The sequence below is a fragment of the Trachurus japonicus genome, chromosome 3 (genome assembly GCF_045865225.1).
Source record: "Trachurus japonicus isolate A0001 chromosome 3, Traja_1.0".
Classification (NCBI taxonomy): Eukaryota; Metazoa; Chordata; class Actinopteri; order Carangiformes; family Carangidae; genus Trachurus; species Trachurus japonicus.
In genome coordinates this window covers 2,217,629-2,244,515 of record NC_140909.1, presented here as the reverse complement: position 1 = coordinate 2,244,515, position 26,887 = coordinate 2,217,629, and the positions used below count along the sequence as shown (strand labels likewise).

Genomic DNA, 26,887 nt, shown 5'->3' with positions numbered 1-26,887 from the left:
GGGGGGTAGTCCGGGAAGATGGAGATGTCGGTCCCTTTGAACCGGAGCGGCCCGGGCTCCCTGGCGCGGCGGAGGATGTCAGCACAATCTTGGTAGTAGTGGACTTTTGCCACGATGACACGGGGTTTACCGTCTTGGTTTCTCGGCTGTAGACCCCTGTGGGACCGATCGATCAGGACTTCTTTGTCTATTTTTAGCACTTCTCTTAACAATTTGGAGACAGCTGCCGGTGTGCTTGAGCCTGGAGTCTCTGGGACATTTAGTATGCGGATGTTGGAGCGTCTCATTCTTCCTTCCATATCAAGACATTTCTCCCGCAGGCTGCCGACCTCTGTCTCGAGTTTCCCCACTTTTGTTAACAATGTAGTCACGTCGTCTGAGCATGACGAGAGCCCCTGCTCCATGTGTGCCACTGTTGTTTTCATCGTCTCCACGTCGGAGCGAATAGCCGCGGTATTGTTTGCTAGCTCCGTTTTTACTGCCTGTAGCTCGTACTTGATGTTTTCAAAATCTTCGGCCAGAGCGGTCTTGAGTTCCGACCTGAGCAGCATAGCTATGTCCATTTTCAACTCTGTGAGGATTTCTGCTTTCAGGTCCGCGACATCCATTTGGTCTTCAGGCTCAGGTGTGTTACACCTGGGTGGTGAATCACTCGGGCTTGAGGCTTTGGGCCCAGTTGCGTTAGCTCCTCTGGTGAACTCAAATTTTCGCAAATTGTAGGCCATTCGCGCTGCGGCGTCACAATAAAAATGATAAACAGAAAAAGAATGAACTCAGAACGATGTGTCGTAGTTTTCTGTTGGTATAAGGTGCCTAAAAAATAACTATTAACCGAAATTCAGCAGAGCATGTTGCTTGTGCTGCCTACTCCATCGCCTGCTCGCTAGCGCCCCCAAAAGTTTCTATTTCTAGAGGAAAACCACGAGCAGAGCCTGGAACAAGTGTAACGTGGAGCTGGAGGAAAGCTTAGCCACGGATGCTATTAGCATAGCTCCAGCAAGTGATCGGAGGAGGCAGGAAAGGTAAACTGATCCAGATGATCAGCACCGAAATGCCAAAGCGAAAGCGGATCACGGAGTCAGTTTCACCAGCTGCTGTCTAACCGACGTGACGACGAACCGAGAGATCAGCGCGGTGAGTCGCTGCCGCGGCCGCGTCCAACACAGAGGCTGAAGACGCCACGACGTCTCCCTCCCTACTTCAGAGACAAGGGGAAGCAGCAGGAGGAGAAGGAGGAGAGGGGAGGGGAGGGGGGAGAAGAGGGTTAGGAGAGGGTGAGGGGGCAGCAACTGCAGGAGGAGTAGGAGAGCAGGCATCACTCTGCAGTGTGTTGTATTTTAGTTTTTTTTTGTACAATGAAAAAACATGTGAAATGAAATTTTCAGATGTCTTACATGTTTTTGAAGCCAAAACGGATAAATCACTGTTTTTCTTGAGAGACTCTCTTTCACAAAAATGCATTTTTCTCAGCTTTCTAGAAAAAAAAGTGGTATTTTTGGTGCAACCAGGCTCTATTCAACTTAAGATAAATTAAGAATGGAACAAGGTACAAACAAATGTTTTTTTCCCTAGTTAAATAGAGAGTCTCCTCTTTCCTTTGAGCTATTTTGTGTTTTCAGAGTCATAATACAAAATATTCTCTTGGTCTTAAAATATTACTCAAAATGCCCCGAAACGCTGGCACATGGCACTGACCATTTTATAAAAGGTCTGGCACTCAAAGAGTTGAAGGTAGCACATAGTGAATTAAAATGATAAGCCATGGCAATATATTTAATTCCCATATAAATAACAAATAAAGGAATATTTGTAACAAAACATAAGGATAAGGGCTAGAATGTGTAGAAAGTACTTAATTCCAGAAGAGGGTTACAGTTGTGCAAAGTTGGTCTCTTTGGGTGATGTTCCCATTTATTGTAACAAAAAAGGTTATTAACAAAACAGTAGTTGATGTGGATAAAAACAAAGATCACTGGCTTTCCTCCGGCTGTCGGTAAGAACTGTGTAAACCCACCACCATCCAACTCAAACTAATCACCCTTCATTTCAGGCAGCTGCTGGGTGTTAAGCAAACAAAATGAAAAGGTACACTGCACCCTTGTGGTCAAAGTAAAGTACTTGCACAAAACACAAATTAAAGAATGGCTCCTACAGATTTCATGGCTGCAGATGTTGAGGCCATGGGTCTGTCATCATTGAGGCAAGAGATGTTCTTGGTCTTGGGAACCGGGACGATAGCCTCGTAAACCAGCCTCTCGCGGAAGTGCATTTAATTTCATTCCGAGGGAGAGTCTGGCCTCATCCCCATTCTAAGCGTTTGGACTGAAACCCTCAGAAGGCCGAGCCAATCAGCGTCGCCCGCTGTGATTGACACAGCACGTTGGCCAATCAGGGACCGACTGGAGCAAAGCCCCGTCACTACACCAACTTGCTGATTGGCTGAATGGGGTTGTCTGTCAACGCTACTACCAAAGATATTAAACCGTCTTTGCTACTAGTCCCGCCCAGCTACCGGCCATCCCAAACGCTTGCAGGGGGGATGAGGCCAGACTCTCCCGAGAAATGAAATGAAATGCATTTCCGCGAGAGGCTGGTTTACGAGGCTACCGGGACGATAATGGACTCTTTGAATCACCTGGGTACTGAGCTTTGACAGAGGGAGATGTTGAAATGTAGGTTAAAGTTTGAGCCAAGTTTGTCCGCTCCAGTGGGTGCACCGCCACCTACGTATTTGTAACCAACTCACTCTAAGCTTTTAATCAATAATCAGTTTTAAGAATTTATGAAGAAAAAAAGTCAAAAATCTCTGATTTCAGCTTCTTCAATGTGAATATTTCTGGTTTCAATGTTCCTTTATGATAATAAACTGAATCTCTCTTTGGTTTGTGGTAGGGCTGTAGCCGATATCCATTTCACCTACTCGGATACACCCCCCCCACCCCCGTCGGTAAACGAATACTTGAGTACTACTCGGATAGTGACCCCGAACATTCGGATAGTAAAATGTGCTACTCGTTGCAGCCCTAGTTTGTGGACAAAACAAGATATTTGAGGACGTCATCTGGTGGTTTGAGAAACACTGATTGACGTTTTTCAACATTTTTTAACATTTTTATTGACAAACAACTAATCGATTAATCATTTACATATCAACAGATTAATCGATGATGAAAATAATCGTTACCCTAATAGCAAAGTTCCTTTGGCTTGGATGTGGCCCAAATAAACAGCAAAGATCTGGCCCACTTACGGAAGTGAATGACGGCCCATATCTGGCCCAAGTATATGAAAGCTATGCTTAACCATAACATAACCAGACCTCTACCAGAACTGTACCAACTACATATGGCTTATAGCTGGGCTTCATAGGGCCTGCCTGTATGGCTGTGTTCAGGTAAAGCCTACTGGCTCTTATGTGGCCCCCATGTGGCTGACAGACCAAAATCCAGATTTTACCCAGAACCTAAACTAATATACACCAAACCTTTCATCTGGCCCACTTTTGGAAGTGAATGATGGGCCACATCTGGCCCTAAGGTATATAAGCCCAAACTGAACCATAACAAAACCAGACTTCTACCAGGAGTAAACTAAATTCAAATAATTGTATGGCTCATGGGTCACATACAGAATACGTGTGGCTCAGTTCTGTTGAATCATTGTGGCCCACATGTGGTTGACAGAATAAAACTGGTACTTTTTTTTCATCAGATCTATAACACACCTTCCATCTGCCCCACATTATGAAGAGAATGACAGGTCAATTCTGGCACCAAAATTAAAAAATGATAATTTTAGTGCAATAGCAGTACTGATTAAGTTGTTCGATAGGCCTACCTATATAGATCACTTAAATCACACAAAATCAATATAAGAAATTAAGAAACACACAAGTTTCCCTTTAAAATTGTATTTTTTCATACTTCAAAATTGCCTTCAATGAACTGTACAGAACATGTAGAAATTACATCCTTATAAAAACAGAATCAGAAAAAAACTGATCAAATAGGTTACAGTAATACTGTACAAAAATAGTAGTACAAAAATAACAGTGTAGAAATATTAGAAATGAAGAAAGTTTCATTTGTGCATCAAAACTGTCTGTCTAAACTGTCAGTTTCAGCTTGTATTTTTTGTCTCTCTTCATACCAAGGCCCAGTTTCCCATCACCTCCACCTCCTTGTCTGAAACAGCTGCAGTCAGGGTTTTGTCTACGGCACCTTGAGAACACAGGACATTTTGAAAGAGTAGTGTTAGGGCTGTCAAACAATTAAAATTTTAAATCGCGATTAATCTCAAAATTTCCTAAGTTAATCGTGATTAATCGCATCGTTTTCTTTTTTGCTTGAAATCACAGCAATATGAATGGATAAGAAACATAAGAAAAGAAACATCTGGATGTTTCTTATGCTTTCCATTCATGGTATTTAAAAATCAGCTGTCAGAGAGAGAGAGAGCAGCCTTGTTTGGTGATAAGAAGAACAAGTTCTCTAGTAACATGCAGCTTTTCTGTAACATTACAAGACGGCAACGGCTGAGGTTCCAATGTCACAGCGTTAACTTAATCGTGCGTTTTCTTTTTTCGTGTTATTTAAAAAAAAAAAAAATTAAATTTTAAATTAAAAAAAAAAATAGTGCCGTTAAAATCATTTTTGCGTTAACGCGTTTATAAAAAACATTGTGTGAAGTTCCGGTGAATCAAAATAACATAAATCAGACATTGGAGTAACTTAAATCAAGCTTTTTCATCCCAGGAGCAGTAGGGTTAGCAAAGCTGCTAAAGCTGCTAACACAGCCATAGCCTTCCATCTCTTTCCACCATGGGCTTCAAAACACATGCTTTATTAAATTAAAACCGAGTTCTGTTCGGCTAACTTGTAGCTTTCTCCTCTAAAGATGTAGGTCTAGTGTGTGCCATTAATTATCAGTAGTTCAACAAAAATGTAAAAGGTTTAAAATTCACTTACCCAAAGCAGCAGCCAGTCCAGAAGCTGAGTGAGAGAAAATGAAAATGTCCGGAGGGTGTCGCAGAATAAACTCCACCCATGGCCACTTGTGCCAGTTGCATGCCAACTGTAGCCCAAAAGCTAACATCTATCATCTGGGAGAGTGCCTTATTTCAGAACTGTGCCAGAAGAAAAATTCCCTCCAATTTTGAAGGTATGGCAAAACCAACGTGGTTATGATGTGGACCTCATGTGTTTTGCCATTTTGTCAGTTACATAGGGCCAGGTGCTTCTATTACAGAACTGCCCCAGAAGAGATATTCCCTCCAATTTTACCAGTCACATACCACATGTGGCCCAAAAGAATATTCTATTATCTGGGCCAAGTGCCTCAGTTAAATAAGTGTACCAGAAGAATAATTCCCTCCAAATTTGAATATATGGCAATGCGTATGTGGTTATGATTTGGTCCTCATACATTTTGCCATACCACATTTCAACCAGAGGTGCCAGCTAAATGCCACATGTGGCCCAAAAGTCAATGCTATTGGGGTAGTTGCTCAGGTGTAGGACCGGACCGTCCCGTCGTCTAGCTGCTGTGGAGCTGCTGGTGTTTCTTCAGGTTGCTGGACTTGCTGAAGGCCTTCCCACACTGCCCACACACATATGGTTTCTCTCCGGTGTGGACGCGCCGGTGGACCGTTAAGTCTCCGGATTGAGTGAACGCCTTCCCACATTGCTCGCAGCTGTACTGCTTCTCTCCGGTGTGGATGCGCCGGTGGATCGTTAAATTTGCGGGGTTAGTGAACGCCTTCCCACACTGCTTGCAGCTGTACGGCTTCTCTCCGGTGTGGACGCGCTGATGGGCCGTTAACTGTCCAGATTGAGTGAACGCCTTCCCACATTGCTCGCAGCTGTACTGCTTCTCTCCGGTGTGGATGCGCCGGTGGATCGTTAAATTTGCGGGGTTAGTGAACGCCTTCCCACACTGCTTGCAGCTGTACGGCTTCTCTCCGGTGTGGACGCGCTGATGGACCGTTAACTGTCTGGATCGAGTGAACGCCTTCCCACATTGCTTGCAGCTGTACGGCTTCTGTCCAGTGTGGATGCGTTGGTGGATCATTAAATTTCCAGAGGTAGCGAACGCCTTCCCACATTGCTTGCAGCTGTACGGCTTCTCTCCGGTGTGGACGCGCTGATGGGCCGTTAACTGTCCGGACTGAGTGAACGCCTTCCCACATTGCTCGCAGCTGTACGGCTTCTCTCCAGTGTGGATGCGCCGGTGGACCGTTAACTCTGAGGAGGTAGCGAATGCATTCCCACACTGCTCGCAGCTGTACGGCTTCTCTCCGGTGTGGACGCGCTGATGGGCCGTTAACTGTCCGGACTGAGTGAACGCCTTCCCACACTGCTTGCAGCTGTACGGCTTCTCTCTGGTGTGGATCCGCTGGTGAATTTTCAGTCCGGACAAGTCAGTGCACTATGTGTCGCAATGGATGAATGGATAGGCCTGTTTCACAAGATTCTGAAGTGACGTCACACAGGGTAAATCTACATCCGGTCCGGTCAGCTAGAGCGATTGACAGAGTGGTGACACTTTTCCTTCAAACAAACTAATACGACTGCCACTGTTGTTAGATTTCATCAATGAGACTAACATTAATCTCCTAAAAAGAGTTTAGCCAGTCAGCGGTAAATCAAAGTCAAAGTGTCTTTATTTGTCCCAACAGGGGAAAATTGATTTGCAGCCGGGAAGATCCACTCATTCAAACACATACACAAATAGACAACACCAAATAACATGTAACGTATCATCATGGGCAGATTAAAAGGACCTACTGCAAGATAAAATATGATTGCCAATAATGTACACTGTACAAACAAATAAATAATAAATAAACAGCAGGGGCCTAAAGTGCAAATGCAACAGGTTACAACAGCCATAAACAGTCTGTATATACATACGATTAATTATCTACTGTTTAGCAACTGAATGGCCGTGGGGACAAAGGAAACCTTAAATCTCTTGGTGCGAAGAGCAGGCACCTTCCACCGACGGCCTGAGGGCAACAATATAAACTCAGACTGGAGGGGGTGATCCACACACTCCAGAATCAAGTAAGCTGCATTTGACTCCTCCCTGTAACCTTACTGGCCACTTTAACAAGGTTGGCGAGCCTGTTTTTATTGGCCAGAGTCAGGTTTCCATACCAGGCAACCACACAGAACATAAGAACAGATTCAATGAAGCTTCTATAAAAGAGGGTCATCATCTCAGAACAGACATTAAAAGAATACATTTTTCTCAGAAAATAGAGCCGTTGCTGTACTTTCTTTGTTGTGGAGGCAACATGAGCGTCAAAACACAATTTATTGTCAACGACCACTCCCAAATATTTATAACTGTCCACCAGCTCAATCTCTGCACCTTTAATGCTGGTTAGTGCAGGACAAGGTTTGGACTTCCTAAAACTGATAATCATTATGTGGGTTTGAGTGAACATCTTTGATGATTAAATACATACTGCCACTTAATATGTTTTATGTATGGCATTATTACAGTAGGCTAATGATTAGCCGCTAATCTTCCATCTGGAGAGTGACAAATAAAACCTTGAAGCAAGAAGATTTTGATGGAGAACTGACATTGATATACAGTAATTCAGTAACGGTTGTTAATGTACCAGTGTACGGTTTATCATCCTATTAGAAAAACACAGACCGTGAGCATCACACAGGACTTCCTGAACAGTTTGGTGTTTCTACAGTAAATATTTTGGAGACACTTGCGATTTTAAAACAGGGGTCTATTCTGCTTCTCTCAGAAAATGTTTGTATTGGAGTCAATGAGGAGTAGAGACAGACGTGGCCGCATTTAGAGGCTGATAATTCAAATTCTGTAAGTCTCTCTGATATTTTGAGCACATCGTGAGAGAGATAACAAGATTGTCTACAAATTTGGAAAAAAATCATGTGTGCAGAGCGTAAATTGTGGCCGGGAGGAGTGTGGAAAGAGAAAAGTTTCAGACGATTTCAGTCAACTTGTCCCACTCTAACCGATGATGTCACCCACTCTGACACGAACATTCTGTGCAATACACACCCATTAATCTCATAATTTCTCCAAAAATGATCATGGTCATTGATCAGGGATTGATCAAAAACTATATGAACTATCAAAACGTGGACTGATACGCCAACACACAAGACTTGTGTCTATACTGTTTAAAGTTTAAATAAATTTAAGTCTCTAGGTGAAAGTATGCCTGAGCAATAGACGCTTTGGGAAAACTGTTGGGAAAAGTAATAGCACACCGATCCCGATCAAACTGCACATTTTGATATGTAATATATTATACAGGGATGCAAACGGGTCAGGTCCAAAAAAGAGAGGAATTGTCTGGCGTGGGGGGGGGGGGGGGGCTCACCATTAACAAATGATTACATTACAATATCATGGAAAAGTCGATTTCCAGTAGTTCAACCCCAACCAAGTATTGAGTGCATATAGATGGACATAGTTTTCAGATATTAAAAATGCTTAAAAAAAAAAAATCCTTTCAATTTAGGAGATACTGAATTTTAGGTCTTCACTGAATGTTAGTCATAATTATTACTATTAAAATAAACTGAATAAATAAAGACATGGGATGTTTCATTCAGTGTCTAATGGACGTGTTAGTCTCACTTTAATTAAACACATTCTACATCGCGGAGGCGACGTCTCTCCTTCACCTCTGAAACGGGGCAGGGCTCCGTGGAAACACCTGCCTGACACAGCAACGTAGGGAACCGTGCACGGGGGGAAAAACGGCGTCGCCGCCGCACCGACCGCACGCGGATACGCGCCGCTTTGGGTAACGAGCGCGCACGTCGCGAGTCAACATAGGAGGTAGGCTGTTATCAGTGTAATCAGAGGCGAGCATGAATGAGTTCGCATTCGATTGTCACTGTCAGCCTGTTAGAAAAACATTTTACTGACCCCAGCTGAGACGCTGAGACCCCCCCCCTCCCCTCAAAAACAAAAACTCTTCGGATCTGAACGATTCACACAAGTCACGAGTTTCGCTTTTCGGCGCGCTGTTTGCATCCCTGATTATATGATTATGGTAGCGAATTGAAAATAGTCCGGAAGATGAAGAATAAAAATATTATGGAAGACAAAATCCACACAATAACAGTAGTGCCCGGTGCGCTTGCCCTAATGCTACAGCAGGAAATAAAGTAGGCAGGTTACTTTGTAGACTTTATAGTGAACCACAAAATATACAACAGCTAGCAGCTAACAGCTGTTAGCTTCATCTCTTGACTCGCTCCCACTAAAAACAAAAACACAGACCTGTGGACCGGAACCGGATGGACCGGAGGGCTCGTTGTCCTGGTGGACCGCGTCCTGCTCCTCCCCTGTAGTCCCAGTCTGCCCAAACAGATCCTGGTTCTCCTGCTTTATCATGTTGTAGTCCTGGTTCTCCTCCTGGTTCTCCTCCTTTATCATGTTGTAGTCCTGGTTCTCCTCCTGGTTCTCCTCCTTTATCATGTTGTAGTCCTGGTTCTCCTCCTGGTTCTCCTCCTTCATCATGTTGTAGTCCTGGTTCTCCTCTTTCACCATGTTGTAGTCCTGGTTCTCCTCCTTTGTCCTGGTCCTGGTCAGACGGGACCTCCTCTTGGTGCTTTTCCACTAGCTCAGTACGGTACAGCACGGCTCTACTCGCTTTTATCCTCTTTTCCTCCTCCAGCCCCTCCTACCTGCTACCTGCTACTTCTTTGGTAACGCCTCAGCGAGCCGAAGCGATACTAAACGTGACGTCAGCCGACTGCCTTCCCCTGATTGGCCAGAGCGTCGTCACTGGAAGACGAGTGAGTCTGGAGCCAAAGATACTCTATTTGTTTATAAACCGTCTTTGCTGGAGCTGACGAGAGGAGAGAAACAAGAGAGCCGTTAGTGGAAACAAAGACGGTTTATAAACCGAAAATAGAGTATCTTTGGTGGAAAGCGCCTTCTGTTTACCTTTGTATTCTCGCGATCTCTCCGACTTTCGAGGTCACGTCGCAGTCTTCTCCCCTTAGATACCGTTGCTAAGGTGTCGGAGTTGACTGTGCTGTAACTTCAGAATCATGTAGAAATGTTTGAGGAAGAGTGGGCCTTTTCATTAGTGTTTACAGATCTTCCATTCATTTAAACACTGTAGGCTCATTTGTGTGGGCGCATGACGTCTGTCCGACTACCCATTTCTCCGACTACCAATTTCTCCAACTCCGACCGTACATTTCTTTATTTTTGCGTCCATCAGTCCGACCTCCGACTTAAGTAGCCCTAACCCTTAACCTTACCCTAAACCTAACCTTAATACTGTAGGATGGGTAGTCGGAGAAATGAGCCGTCGGACTTGTGGGCAGTCGGACTGACGTATGCTCCCCCATTTGTGTTTCAGTTTCAGTTCAGTTTAATTTATTTGACAAGGGACAATGTACATTAATAAAACATTGTAAAAAACACAAATGTAAATGTACTCGAGTAAGCTAAAAAAAAAAGAAGCTAGTTTTCATCGCCAGTCCCTCCCGCCTGATGGTAAAGGGCAACCTTTAAAAAGGGTAAAAATTAAGTAAAATACCAAACACACATTCAGTACGCATTAATAAATATACATTTGTAAGACAGTAACACACATTTGCGATGACACAAGGTAGGCTAGTAAGTGCTCATAATATAATTAATTCTCAGTGCTGCCATCATAGGGCATCAGAAGGACTTTGGCAATAAATAGTATTAAAGCTATGGTCTACGTTTTGAAAGAGGATGAGAAAAATTTGAAAAAAACACCTCTCACACACCCCCGCCCCTCCCCTCCGAGCTCGTATGGCCCGCCCCTCGGGACCTCCTCGCGACACGCCCCCCCCCCCCTCCCCTCACAGAGCGAAGCAGGCAACAAGCCTGCTGCCTGCAGAAACCAAACGCGGCTTTGAATGCGGAGTAAAATGTCATATTCACAGTCACAACTTCCACAATAAAACCAAAGATTACCTGTTCAACATTAACTCAGCACCGCCGCTGCAGCCTGGGTCTCTCTGCACCGCGGCGCCGCGGAGCTCCAGCCCCGACTCTTCCTGCTCCTCTCCCCCAGACACAGGACCCTGTCCTGGGTCACCCAGCGCGAAGAGTCTCCCTGTAGCATGAGGCTGTGCTCGGCGCTAGCCCACTAATACCGCCTCGTTACCGGCAGCTGGTGCACAGCGGCGGCATCGGGGCTGGCGCCGCCGCTGTGCACCAGCTGCCGGTAGCGAGGCGGTGCCAGTACCGTCGTCGCCGTCCCCGGCAACGGGACCGCGGCGACCGCTGGTACGAGCAGCGCCGCCATTAGCAACCATTAGCACAGCCTCATGCTACAGGGAGACTCCTCGCGCTGGGTGACCGGCCACAGGGTCCTGTCTCTGGGGAAGAGGAGCAGGAAGACCAGGGCCTGGAGCTCCGCAGCACCGCAGTGCAGAGAGACCGGTCAGGCTGCGGCTGGAAGCAGCTGTGTGTCGGGGAGAGGAGGAAGACCAGGAGCTCAGCAGGGCCGCGGTGTGCAGGGTGCAGACAGAGCACCCCGGTCAGGCTGCGGCTGGAAGCGGCTGTGTGTCGGGGAAAGGATCAGGGAGACTCGGCGCGGCACCGGTACCGGTAATAAGGGCAGCAACACATTCTGTGCTTCTGTACTGTTCTTCTCTGAATCCTAGTGGGGCTTTTTTTCGGCAGACCGACCGGGGGTGGAGGGCAGCAGGTGCTGAATTGGTGGGTTCATGTGTCTGTGGCTGAGCAGCTCAGAGCGGTTACAACTATTTGTAGTTTCTAAGCGGAGGGGGTGGGGACGAGGCGGGTCGAGGAGGAGCAGGCGAGACGAGGGGATAGGATGGAGGGTACGAGCCAGTGGGAGCCGGACGGGGCGCGCGGCGCCCATTGGTCAATTTCTATGCAGGCCCACGGCTGATAGACTGAATGGATTTTTTTGGTTCTTTTTGCTATTTATATTGTGTATTATCGGACCACAGGACCATAATCGCTGTATAAACGATGTTAATAATAATTACCAATGCTCCAAATCGTAGACCATAGCTTTAAGAAACAGGATTCATTAAACAAATCACTGTTTGTTGTCAGGACTTAAATAATATGTTCAGACACAAATTTCCAGAAATATTCCAATGGTGTATGGAGGGAAAGTACATCTTCTGTGAGAGCTGGACCAGAGAGAATATTATTGGGACCAATATGCATATTACTAGCGATACCAGTCATGGAGCACGGTGAGTTTTTTTGGTCAGGACTCAGTGTCCACATTGACTGGGCAATAAGTGCCTGGTTGGTTTACTTTGTCCACTTGTCCACAGGTATTGTCCCACAATACCTGCTGCACATCCAGCACACTGTACCAAGGATCTGTCCTTCTGAAATGGAAAAAATACATGTGAAACAAAGGTTTATCTGTAAATCATGCTTATTAGCTTGTAGATTACCTGCAGGGAAAGTTGGTGTGGTAGGGAAATTGAGTAAAATATAAAGTGTTTACACATTCACACATTTCACCAGTCACACAACACTGTCTGGCTAACCTATTATACTCTGTGATTATCATTGTAAAAGGTAGCTATGCATACAGCCCCCAACTTACCACCACACCCACTCCTGAACATTCACACCTGCTCCAGAACATTACCACCTCCAAGCATTCCCCATCACTGCTTTGAGCCTTTGACTATGAATTGATTAGAAAATGAGCAAGAATTTCTTTCTGTGATGAAACGTCTCACGGAATTGAAGGTAGCAGGTAGTGAATTAAAATGATAAGCCATGGCAATATATTTAATTCCCATATAAATAGCAAATAAAGGAATATTTGTAACAAAACATAAGGATAAGGGCTAGAATGTGTAGAAAGTACTCAATTCCAGAAGAAAAAATACAGTTGCGCAAAGTTGGTCTCTTTGGGTGATGTTCCCATTTATTGTAACAAAAAAGGTTATTAACAAAACAGTAGTTGATGTGGATAAAAACAAAGATCACTGGCTTTCCTCCGGCTGTCGGTAAGAACTGTGTGAACCCACCACCATCCAACTCAAACTAATCACCCTTCATTTCAGGCAGCTGCTGGGTGTTAAGCAAACAAAATGAAAAGGTATATACCGCACCGCAAAGTAAAGTACTTGCACAAAACACATACTAAAGAATGGCTCCTACAGATTTCATGGCTGCAGATGTCGAGGCAATGGGTCTGTCATCATTGAGGCAAGAGATGTTCTTGGTCTTGGGAACTGGGACGATAATGGACTCTTTGAATCACCTGGGTACTGAGCTTTGACAAAGGGAGATGTTGAAATGTAGGTTAGAGTTTGAGCCAAGTTTGTCCACTCCGGTGGGTGCACCGCCAGTGTATTTGTGAACAACTCATTCTAAGCTTTTAATCAACAATCAGGTTAAAGAGTTTATAAAGAAAAAAAGTCCAAATTCTCTGATTCCAGCTTCTTCAATGTGAATATTTCTGGTTTCTTTGTTCCTTCATGACAATAAACTGAGTCTCTCTTTGGTTTGTGGACAAAACAAGACATTTGAGGACATCATCTGGTGGTTTGAGAAACACTGATTGATATTTTTCAACACTGCTCGCAGCTGTACGGCTTCTCTCCGGTGTGGACGAGCCGGTGGACCATTAAATTTCTGGATTTTGTGAACGCCTTCCCACACAGCAGCTGTACGGCTTCTCTCCAGTGTGGATGCGCCGGTGGTTCGTTAAACCTCTGGAGGTAGGGAACGCCTTCCCACACTGCTCGCAGCTGTACGGCTTCTCCCCGGTGTGGATGCGTTGGTGGGCCGTTAATTGTCCAGATTGAGTGAACGCATTCCCACACTGCTCGCAGCTGTACGGCCTCTCTCCGGTGTGGATGCGCCGGTGGATCGTTAAATTTGCGGGGTTAGTGAACGCCGTCCCACACTGCTCGCAGCTGTACGGCTTCTCTCCGGTGTGAATGCGTTGGTGGGCCGTTAACTGTCAAAACACAAACTAAAGAATGGCTCCTACAGATTTCATGGCTGCAGATGTCGAGGCAATGGGTCTGTCATCATTGAGGCAAGAGATGTTCTTGGTCTTGGGAACCGTGACGATAATGGACTCTTTGAATCACCTGGGTACTGAGCTTTGACAGAGGGAGATGTTGAAATGTAGGTTAAAGTTTGATCCAAGTTTGTCCGCTCCGGTGAGTGCACCGCCACCTATGTTGGAGAGTTTATCAAGAAAAAAAGTCATAATTCTCTGATTCCAGCTTCTTCAATGTCTGGTGGTTTGAGAAACACTGATTGATATTTTTGAAATGTTTTTAGCATTTTATTGACCAAACTTCTTATTGATTAATCATTTACACATCGACAGATTAATCTATGATGAAAATAATCGTTAGTTGCTCAGGTGTAGGACCAGACCGTCCCGTCGTCTAGCTGCTGGTGTTTCTTCAGGTTGTTGGACTTGCTGAAGGCCTTCCACACTGCCCACACACATACGGTTTATCTCCGGTGTGGACGCGCCGGTGGACCGTTAAGTCTCCGGATTGAGTGAACGCCTTCCCACATTGCTCGCAGCTGTACGGCTTCTCTCCGGTGTGGATGCGTTGGTGGACCATTAACTTTGAGGAGGTAGTGAACGCCTTCCCACACTGCTTGCAGCTGTATGGCTTCTCTCCGGTGTGGACGCGTTGGTGGACCGTTAACTGTCCAGATCGAGTGAACGCCTTCCCACATTGCTCGCAGCTGTGCGGCTTCTGTCCAGTGTGGATGCGCCGGTGGACCGTTAACTCTGAGGAGGTAGTGAACGCCTTCCCACATTGCTCGCAGCTGTACGGCTTCTCTCCAGTGTGGATGCGCCGGTGGACCGTTAACTCTGAGGAGGTAATGAACGCCTTCCCACATTGCTCGCAGCTGTACGGCTTCTGTCCAGTGTGGATGCGTTGGTGGATCATTAAATTTCCAGAGGTAGCGAACGCCTTCCCACATTGCTCGCAGCTGTACGGCTTCTCTCTGGTGTGGATGCGCCGGTGGACCGTTAACTCTGAGGAGGTAATGAACGCCTTCCCACATTGCTCGCAGCTGTACGGCTTCTCTCCAGTGTGGATGCGCCGGTGGACCGTTAACTCTGAGGAGGTAGCGAACGCCTTCCCACACTGCTCGCAGCTGTACGGCTTCTCTCCGGTATGGACGCGCTGATGGGCCGTTAACTGTCCGGACTGAGTGAACGCCTTCCCACACTGCTCGCAGCTGAACGGCTTCTCTCCGGTGTGGATGCGTTGGTGGACCGTTAACTTTGAGGAGGTAGTGAACGCCTTCCCACATTGCTCGCAGCTGTATGGCTTCTCTCCGGTGTGGACGCGTTGGTGGACCGTTAACTTTGAGGAGGTAGTGAACGCCTTCCCACATTGCTCGCAGCTGTATGGCTTCTCTCCGGTGTGGACGCGTTGGTGGACCGTTAACTGTCTGGATCGAGTGAACGCCTTCCCACACTGCTCGCAGCTGTACGGCTTCTGTCCAGTGTGGATGCGTTGGTGGATCATTAAATTTCCAGAAGTAGCGAACGCCTTCCCACATTGCTCGCAGCTGTACGGCTTCTCTCCGGTGTGGACGCACTGATGGGCCGTTAACTGTCCGGACTGAGTGAACGCCTTCCCACACTGCTTGCAGCTGTACGGCTTCTCTCTGGTGTGGATCCGCTGGTGAATTTTCAGTCCGGACAAGTCATTGCACCATGTGTCGCACTGCTCGCACCTGTATGGCATCTGTCCACATTGGCGTCGTCGGCGGTGAGCGTTCAGATGGACTGAGGTCCTGAACGTGTTCCCACACCCATTACAGCTGTGTGGTTTCTCCTTGGTGTGATCCTGTTTCTATGGCAACAGACAGGAACAGAGAGAGAATCAAGCAATCAATGGATGGATGGATAGGCCTGTTTCACAAGATTCTGAAGTGACGTCACACAGGGTAAATCTACATCCGGTCCGGTCAGCTAGAGCGATTGACAGAGTGGTGACACTTTTCATTCAAACAAACTAATACGACTGCCACTGTTGTTAGATTTCATCAGTGAGACTAACATTAATCTCCTAAAAAGAGTTTAGCCAGTCAGCGGTAAACCATTATGTGGGTTTGAGTGAACATCTTTGATGATTAAATACATACTGCCACTTAATATGTTTTATGTATGGCATTATTACAGTAGGCTAATGATTAGCCGCTAATCTTCCATTTGGAGAGTGACAAATAAAACCTTGAAGCAAGAAGATTTTGATGGAGAACTGACATTGATATACAGTAATTCAGTAACGGTTGTTAATGTACCAGTGTACGGTTTATCATCCTATCAGAAAAACACAGACCGTGAGCATCACACAGGACTTCCTGAACAGTTTGGTATGATTTGGTGTTTCTACAGTAAATATTTTGGAGACACTTGCGATTTTAAAACAGGGGTCTATTCTGCTTCTCTCAGAAAATGTTTGTATTGGAGTCAATGAGGAGTAGAGACAGACGTGGCCGCACTTAGAGGCTGACAATTCAAATTCTGCAAGTCTCTCTGATATTTTGAGCACATCGTGAGAGAGATAACAAGATTGTCTACAAATTTGGGAAAAAATCATGTGTGCAGAGCGTAAATTGTGGCCGGGAGGAGTGTGGAAAGAGAAAAGTTTCAGACGATTTCAGTCAACTTGTCCCACTCTAACCGATGATGTCACCCACTCTGACACGAACATTCTATGCAATACACACCCATTAATCTCATCATTTCTCCAAAAATGATCATGGTCATTGATCAGGGATTGATCAAAAACTATATGAACTATCAAAACGTGGACTGATACGCCAACACACAAGGCTTGTGTCTATACTGTTTAAAGTTTAAATAAATTTAAGTCTCTAGGTGAAAGTATGCCTGAGCAATAGACGTTTTGGGAAAACTGTTGGGAAAAGTAATAGCACACCGATCCCGATCAAACTGCACATTTTGATATATAATATATTATATGATTATGGTAGCGAATCGAAAATAGTCCGGAAGATGAAGAATAAAAATATTATGGAAGACAAAATCCACACAATAACAGTAGTGCCCGGTGCGCTTGCCCTAATGCTACAGCAGGAAATAAAGTAGGCAGGTTACTTTGTAGACTTTATAGTGAACCACAAAATATACAACAGCTAGCAGCTAACAGCTGTTAGCTTCATCTCTTGACTCGCTCCCACTAAAAACAGAAACACAGACCTGTGGACCGGAACCGGACGGACCGGAGGGCTCGTTGTCCTTGTGGACCGCGTCCTGCTCCTCCCCTGTAGTCCCAGTCTGCCCAAACAGATCCTGGTTCTCCTCCTTTATCATGTTGTAGTCCTGGTTCTCCTCCTGGTTCTCCTCCTTTATCATGTTGTAGTCCTGGTTCTCATACTGGTTCTCTTCCTTTATCATGTTGTAGTCCTGGTTCTCCTCCTTTATCATGTTGTAGTCCTGGTTCTCCTCCTTTATCATGTTGTAGTCCTGGTTCTCCTCCTGGTTCTCCTCCTTTATCATGTTGTAGTCCTGGTTCTCCTCCTTTATCATGTTGTTGTCCTGGTTCTCCTCCTGGTTCTCCTCCTTTACCATGTTGTAGTCCTGGTTCTCCTCCTGGTTCTCCTCCTTTATCATGTTGTAGTCCTGGTTCTCCTCCTGGTTCTCCTCCTTTATCATGTCGTAGTCCTGGTTCTCCTCCTGGTTCTCCTCCTTTACCATGTTGTAGTCCTGGTTCTCCTCCTTCATCATGTTGTAGTCCTGGTTCTCCTCCTGGTTCTCCTCCTTTACCATGTTGTAGTCTCCTCCTTCATCATGTTGTAGTCTCCTCCTTCATCATGTTGTAGTCCTGGTTCTCCTCTTTCACCATGTTGTAGTCCTGGTTCTCCTCCTTTGTCCTGGTCCTGGTCAGACGGGACCTCCTCTTGGTGCTTTTCCACTAGCTCAGTACGGTACAGCACGGCTCTACTCGCTTTTATCCTCTTGTCCTCCTGCAGCCCCTCCTACCTGCTACCTGCTACTTCTTTGGTAACGCCTCAGCGAGCCGTGACTGAACGTGACGTCAGCCGAATGCCTTCCCCTGATTGGCCAGCGCATCGTCACTGGAAGACGAGTGAGTCTGGAGCCAAAGATACTCTATTTGTTTATAAACCGTCTTTGCTGGAGCTGATGAGAGAAGAGAAACAAGAGAGCCGTTAGTGGAAACAAAGACGGTTTATAAACCGAAAATAGAGTATCTTTGGTGGAAAGCGCCTTCTGTTTACCTTTGTATTCTCGCGATCTCTCCGACTTTCGAGGTCACGTCGCAGTCTCCTCCCCTTAGATACCGTTGCTAAGGTGTCGGAGTTGACTGTGCTGTAACTTCAGAATTATGTAGAAATGTTTGAGGAAGAGTGGGCCTTTTCATTAGTGTTTACAGATCTTCCATTCATTTAAACACTGTAGGCTCATTTGTGTTTCAGTTTCAGTTCAGTTTAATTTATTTGACAAGGGACAATGTACATTAATAAAACATTGTAAAAAACACAAATGTAAATGTACCAGAGTTAGCTAAAAAAAGAAGCTAGTTTTCATCGCCAGTCCCTCCGCCTGATGGTAAAGGGCAACCTTTAAAAAGAGTAACAATGAAGTAGAATACCAAACACACATTCAGTACGCATTAATAAATATACATTTGTAAGACAGTAACACACATTTGTGATGACACCAGGGAGTTAGTGCTCATAATATAATTAGTTCTTACTGCTGCCATCATAGGGCATCAGCAATACATAGTAGCCTGTTAAGAAACAGGATTCATTAAACGAAATCACTATTTGTTGTCAGGGCTTAAATAATATGTTCAGACACAAACTTCCAGAAGTATTCCAATGGTGTATGGAGGGAAAGTACATCTTCTGTGAGAGCTGGACCGGAGAGAATATTATTGGGACCAATATGCATATTACTAGCGATACCAGTCATGGAGCACGGTGAGTTTTTTTGGTCGGGACTCAGTGTCCACATTGACTGGGCAATAAGTGCCTGGTTGGTTTACTTTGTCCACTTGTCCACATGTATTGTCCCACAATACCTGCTGCACATCCAGCACACTGTAGGATCTGTCCTTCTGAAATGGAAAAAATAAATGTGAAACAAAGGTTTATCTACAAATCATGCTTATTAGCTTGTAGATTACCTGCAGGAAAAGTTGGTGTGGTAGGGAAATTGAGTAAAATATAAAGTGTTTACACATTCACACATTTCACCAGTCACACAACACTGTCTGGCTAACCTATTATACTCTGTGATTATCATTGTAAAAGGTAGCTATGCATACAGCCCCCAACTTACCACCACACCCACTCCTGAACATTCACACCTGCTACAGAACATTACCACCTCCAAGCATCCACCATCACTGCTTTGACTATGAATTGATTAGAAAATGAGCATGCATTTCTTTCTGTGATGAAACTTCTCACGGAATTAAAGGTAATAAGTAGTGAATTAAAATGATAAGCCATGGCAATATATTTAATTCCCATATAAATAACAAATAAATGAATATTTGTAACAAAACATAAGGACAAGGGCTATGTGTAGAACATGTGTAATTGAAAGTACTCAATTCCAGAAGAAAAAATACAGTTGTGCAAAGTTGGTCTCTTTGGGTTAAGTTGAAATAAAAACTTTGCAGAAATGAATCAAACATTTCCCATTGAGCTTATTTGATGACGTGTTAATGAGTAACAGCAGCTGCAGCGAGCAGCGCTGTCTGTCTGAGGATTTCTATCTGTGATGAGTTTTCATTCTGTAACAGTTTGTTGAGAGGGAAAATAAATGTTCCAGTGAAATTGATGACTCATTATAATGTGTTTCATTATGAGGAAGATCAATGGGTTGATGTGTGAATCATTGACCGTCTCTTACATCTGCAGATCCTGGTTTATGATTCATGTCCAGGTTGTTTTGTCTTGACCGACTTCTTCTTTTTCTGTAGAAATAAACTGAAGCTACATTTTTTTTGATATTGTTACTTATACTTTATTGTCCAATTATGTTAAGATAGGCAATTATTGTTACAAGTCATGTTCATTTTTCTTACTTTATGTCAGTTTAGCTACTTTTCCATTTGTTATTCATTTAATTCAGTTTTATTGCGCAGAGACTTTATTCTACTGCTCCTCGACTTGTGAGGCATTGGGGTTGTTTTGGGTTCTGGGGAAAAAATAGAAAAGGCAAAAGGTAAAATCTCTTTGTAGTCTACTTACTGTTGTGTTTCTTAAAAAGATTAATTAATTAAAAAAGAAAGAAAGAAAGAAACTGAAGCTTTTACAGTCACCTGATGAAGCTGTGGCGGTTTGACTCTTCTCTGCCTGTAGGTGGCGCTGCAATCTGGAGCTGAAACCAAAACACACTGATTCTTCCAGAGCCAGAGACACTTTGTTTAGTGTCAAACCATTGTGATCAGTACGTTTATTATTAAGGATTTACTGTAAATGTGTCAGAACTGATAAAAAACTGTGTTGTTTCATATCCAGACTTTATTATTGTCACTGAGTTTGTCTAATGGATTAAAAAGAAGTCGTTTGTTTAATTTCCACCAAATCTCAGATGTAAAACAGATCAAATAAAAACCAACACAGTGTTTTAATGTTCATCTGAACTGGTGACGTGATGATGGAGGTGGAGAACAGAGTCGGATTATTAAAATGTCCTACAGGTTTTAACTGGTTCAGATCTGATTCAGTCAGTCAACTCAATTTTTCTTCCTTTTTTTGCTCCCTTAAACTGTTTTCTAGACTCTGTCGTCTGGTTTTGGTCCATGTGATAAAATCCATGATAACCAGTCTGAGGTTCAGTCTTTTAAAGCCCCTGTACAGACTTTTCATTTAGTGTTGATTTTGGCGGTCCCTGTGGACGAAAGTGGTGGAATGAAGACTGCATTTCCCACTGTCATGAAGACGTTTGTCTGGCCGACACGTGTAGATTTCTTTTGGAAATGTCGGAAAGAAGACAGGACTTGCTTTTTTCTTTTTTGGCAGCATAATGTATCTATTGGTATGGTTTCGTCAGTGGTCCGACCCGACCATGCCTTCCAGAGGTCTAGAATTAGACTACTTAGAAATAGCGTATCTTCACACTGATGGGCTCATTTGCTGTTGTAGGTAACAGAGACACATCAGCAGAAACCAGATACTTTTGCATATCAGTTAAAAGCTCCATACCGGGGCTTCAAAGGATAATTTCCGTTTTTTACAACCTCATTTCTAGCATAAAATACGATCATTTTACTCACCCAGATAACTTCGGTGTCATTTGGAGTTGTTTTGACGAAATTAGCCCATAACAACACATTACCCGCCGCAAAACTCGTTCATTTCACCAATATTTTGTTATGACACACTAGTGCTATTCCCCTCCGAGTCCGTGGTGGCATGTTGTCAACATCTGGGGTCTGGTTGACTACTAACCTCTTATCTGGATGATGTCATCTCCAACCGCTGCCCGGCGCGGCTAACTTGCTACCACTAATGCTACGGTTGGTTTCTGCGTGTTTCTGACTTGTCAGAACAAAATGAGCAGCTGGATGAAGTTCAGCTTCCACAGGCTTCCTCTCCTCAACCTGGACTCACTAAAGCTCCGGCTAGTTGAGATAAAAATGGACCCGAATGCTGAAGCAGAATGATTATTATCAGAATGAGCCGTGCAGCGGTCGGAGATGACATCATCCAGATCAGAGGTTAGTAGGTCAACCTACAGACCCCGGATATTGATAACAGCTAACCACGGGCTCGGAGGGGAATAGCACTAGTGTATCATAACAAAATATTGGCGAAATAAATGAGTTTTGCGGCGGATAATGTGTTATTTAGAGGCTGCATTGCGTGCCCCGTGTTGAAATGGGGCTTTGAAGGATGTAAACAGCTTACAGTGGAACTTGCATCCACTCCCATTCATTGCTGCCGTGGCGATGCAGGGACAGACACAACAACCGCAAAACAGGAGCAATTAAACTGAAAATCTTCAGATTCCTTCTTTCAGACCTAAAATGTTAGGAAAATACACCCGAGTTGAATTTGCCCGGAATTGTCCTTTAACAAGCTCTAGGTGCATTGTTTATGAACCTTAACAAGCTCTGGCCGTAGGATCAGAGGTTACCACGGCAACGTGAGATGGTTGCCAATGACGATAGAGGCCCCCCAGGCTGAGACAGACAGAAACGTGGAGAAAAAGAGCAATTTTCTGCCTCTGCACTGGTCTCACATTTAGGCTTACTGTGACAAAACGGTAACTCCTATCAGAATAAACCCAGACTGAGAGCGTCACAAGGACTTCCTGAACAATTTTGTACGATTTGGTGTTTCTACAGTAAATATTTAGTAGTAATGTGCAATTTTAAGACAAAGGTCCATTCTGCTTCTCTCAGAAAATCTTTGTACTGGAGTCAACGAGGAGCAGAGACAGAGGTGGCCACACTTCGAGGCTGACAATTCAAATTCTGTATATCTGTATACTGTATAGTATACTGTATACAGGGCTATTCGTATCCTTGGCAACACCTGTATTTGTTTATACTGTCTGGCTGCCTGTGAAAAGGTCTATAAACATGTTAACAAGCTCCAGGTGGATTGTTTATAAACCTTAACAAGCTCTGACTCAGAGGCTACCACGGCAACTTGAGATGGTTGCCAATGACGATTGGGGCCCCCCAGGCTGAGGGGCGATTTTCTGCCTCTGCACTGGTCTCACATTAAGGCTTACTGTGACAAAACGGTAGCTCCTATCAGAATAAACCCAGACCGAGAGCGTCACAAGGACTTCCTGAACAATTCTGTACGATTTGGTGTTTATACGGTAAATATTTAGCAGAAATGTGCAATTTTAAAACAGAGGTCCATTCTGCTTCTCTCAGAAAATCTTTGTATTGGAGTCAATGAGGAGCAGAGACAGACGTGGCCACACTTAGAGGCTGATAATTCAAATTCTGTATATCTCTTAGATATTTTGAGCACATTGTGAGAGACGGAACAAGTTTGTCTACAAATTTGGAAAAAATCATGTGCGCAGAGCGTAAATTGTGGCCGGGAGGAATGTGAAAAGAGAAAAGTTTCAGACGATTTCAGACAACGTGTCCCACTCTAACCGATGATGTCACCCACTCTGACACGAACATTCCGTGCAATACACACCCATTATAATCTCATAATTTCTCCAAAAATGATCATGGTCATTGATCAGGGATTGATCAAAAAGTATATGTCCTATCAAAACGTGGACTCTTATTTTTCGCCCGTCCCATTGACTTCAATGCAAAATTTTGCGCAGTTTTTCGCGACTTATGTTGCGAAAAATTCGAAAAATGTTGAGAAAAGTAAGAGCGCACCGATCCCGATCAACCGCACGTGCACGTGCACTTGCCCCGTGGCCCAACAATATTTGTAACAAAGCATAAGGACAAGGGCTAGAATGTGTAGAACATGTAATTTAAAGTGCTCGATTCCAGAAGAAAAAATACAGTTGTGCAAAGTTGGTCTCTTTCGACATCTCCCTCAGTCAAAGCTCAGTACCCAGGTGATTCAAAGAGTCCATTATCGTCCCAGTTCCCAATACCAAGAACATCTCTTGCCTCAATGATGACAGACCCATTGCTTCAACATCTGCAGCCATGAAATCTGTAGGATCTGTAGGATTCTTTATAAAACATATATACACTTTATAAAACAATAAATGGGAACATGGTAAGGTTATTAACACAGCAGTAGTTGATGTGGATAAAAACAAAGATCACTGGCTTTCCTCCGGCTGTCGGTAAGAACTGTGTGAACCCACCACCATCCAACTCAAACTAATCACCCTTCATTTCAGGCAGCTGCTGGGTGTTAAGCAAACAAAATGAAAAGGTATACTGCGCCCTTGTGGTCAAAGTAAAGTATTTGCACAAAACACAAACTAAAGAATGGCTCCTACAGATTTCATGGCTGCAGATGTTGAGGCCATGGGTCTGTCATCATTGAGGCAAGAGATGTTCTTGGTCTTGGGAACCGGGACGATAATGGACTCTTTGAATCACCTGCGGGTACTGAGCTTTGACAGAGGGAGATGTTGAAATGTAGGTTAAAGTTTGAGCCAAGTTTGTCCGCTCCGGTGGGTGCACCGCCACTTATGTATTTGTGAACAACTCATTCTAAGCTTTTAATCAACAATCAGGTTTAAGAGTTTATAAAGAAAAAAAGTCAAAATTCTCTGATTCTAGCTACTTCAATGTGAATATTTCTGGTTTCTTTGTTCCTTCATGACAATAAACTGAGTCTCTCTTTGGTTTGTCGACAAAACAAGACATTTGAGGACATCATCTGGTGGTTTGAGGAACACTGATTGATATTTTTCAACATTTTTTAACATTTTATTGACAAAACAACTAATCGATTAATCATTTACATATCAACAGATTAATTGATGATGAAAATAATTGTTAGTTGCTCAGGTGTAGGAACGGACCGTCCCGTCCCGTCCTCTAGCTGCTGTGGAGCTGCTGGTGTTTCTTCAGGTTGTTGGACTGGCTGAAGGCCTTCCCACACTGCCCAAAGACTTACGGTTTCTCTCCGGTGTGGACGCGCCGGTGGACCGCTAACCCATCGGAGGTAACAAACACCTTCCCACACTGCTCGCAGCTGTACGGCTTCTCTCCGGTGTGGACGCGCCGGTGAGCCGTTAAGTGTCCGGATTGAGTGAACCCCTTCCCACACTGCTCGCAGCTGTACGGCTTCTCTCTGGTGTGGATGCACCAATGGGCCGTTAACAGTCCGGATTTTGCGAACGCCTTCCCACACTGCTCTCACAGCTGCACGGCTTCTCTCCGGTGTGGATGCGCCGGTGGACCATTAAATTTCCGGAGGTAGTGAACCCCTTCCCACATTGCTCGCAGCTGTACGGCCTCTCTCCGGTGTGGATGCGTTGGTGGATCGTTAATTTTGAGGAGGTAGTGAACGCCTTCCCACACTGCTCGCACCTGTATGGCGTCTGTCCACATTGGCGTCGTCGGCGGTGAGCTTTCAGAAGACCTGAGGTCCTGAACGTGTTCCCACACCCATTACAGCTGTGTGGTTTCTCCTTGGTGTGATCCTGTTTCTATAGCAACAGACAGGAACAGAGAAAGAATCAATCAATCAATGGATGGATGGATAGGCCTGTTTCACAAGATTCTGAAGTGACGTCACACAGGGTAAATCTACATCCGGTCCGGTCAGCTAGAGCGATTGACAGAGTGGTGACACTTTTCATTCAAACAAACTAATACAACTGCCACTGTTGTTAGATTTCATCAATGAGACTAACATTAATCTCCTGTGGATAAAGTAACTTGGATGTAGCCGGGCGCATGGCGTCTGTCCGACTACCCATTTCTCCGACCATACATTTCTTTATTTTTGCGTCCATTAGTCCGACCTCCCACTTCTCCGACTTAAGTAGCCCTAACCCTTAACCTTACCCTAACCCTAACCTTAACACTGTAGAATGAGTAGTCGGAGAAATGAGCCGTCGGACTTTTGGGCAGTCGGACTGATGTATGCTCCCCGATGTAGCCTACGGGCATATGCCTACTAGCCACCGGTCGCTGCTCCCTTTGCATTTCTCCCAAAACAAGCACATTTCCTAACAAGCAATTATGTGGGTTTGAGTGAACATATTTGATGATTAAATACATATTGCCGCTTAATATGTTTTATGTATTACATATTACAGTAGGCTAATGATTAGCCGCTAATCTTCCATTTGGAGAGTGACAAATAAAACCTTGAAGCAAGAAGATTTTGATGGAGAACTGACATTGATATACAGTAATTCAGTAACGGTTGTAAATGTACCAGTGTACGGTTTTCAAAAGCAAGCTAAACAAAATCTTTTCCTTCATCTGTTCGTATACCCTGCTAGAAAAACCAGCATGGAAATGATACTGGTCCAAAACCCGCTTCTTTCTCTCATTTAGCGTGTGTGTTTATAAACACTTTAACGAGCACCTGACGTCAGCACTAAGTTCCTGTTGATTGGAGGAAAGTAGCCACACCTGTCCTCTCATCGGTGAATCTGTGATCAATCTCTGTGGTCTACTGACGAGAGAATAAGTTCCACCTGGCTGGACCAAGCCGCTGCTCCTCAGCCTGGCTCGACGTTAGTGCAACCAATTGACCCTTCGCGTAAGCCCCGCCCCCTTGGTTACTGTTGCTACGCCGGGCAAGCTTTCACTCCCAGCCATGCTCCTGGCAATATTTGGTATCGATTTCTAAGGAAATATCAGCAAATTTCTGGATAAACTGTTCTGAGATCATAGAGAGAAGAAGTCACAAAGATCATTCAGAGTTTTCAGTGACGTGACTCGCGCAGGAGGATAAAACATCTGTTCAATGACACGACTGGACAATGTAAGGGCTGGTAATTTTACCATCTATCAACCCACGAAGACTTAGGTCATCTCACTGGTCATGAAACGTTGTCAAACTGCAAGTTTTGGGGCGATTGTGAACCACATACAGCTTTCGTTGCTGTTTTTTTTCTCCCACCGCTGTATCAGTCAGTGGAAGCAGTCCCTGTCTGGAGGATCCCTTGCCTAAAAGCCCAGGTAAAAGCCCTAAAAGTACAGCTGTCATTTTGGATGTGAACATATGGTTATCCCAATATTTACACTTGCTCAAGGCGAAAAAAAAGTCCGCTCGTATCTGAACATCTCTATGTTGCTGCTGCCGCCGCCACCGTAGTAGCAGCAGCAACAACAACATCCTTCTCTACAAACAAATGTTTTTCGTCCTAGTCTCAAAATGTGTCCACAAAAGCAAGCGAAATGACTCACTGTCGGAAGCTTGCCAGGCCTATAGTTACGGTTGCTAACGTAGGATTGGACAATAGCCG

At 44.6% G+C, this 26,887-nt stretch overlaps 1 pseudogene; it reads right to left on the bottom strand.

Moving 5' to 3' along the window:
• The window catches only part of LOC146989396 (uncharacterized), a 52,775-nt pseudogene that overhangs the window by 9,913 nt on the left and 15,975 nt on the right, over window positions 1-26,887 (bottom strand).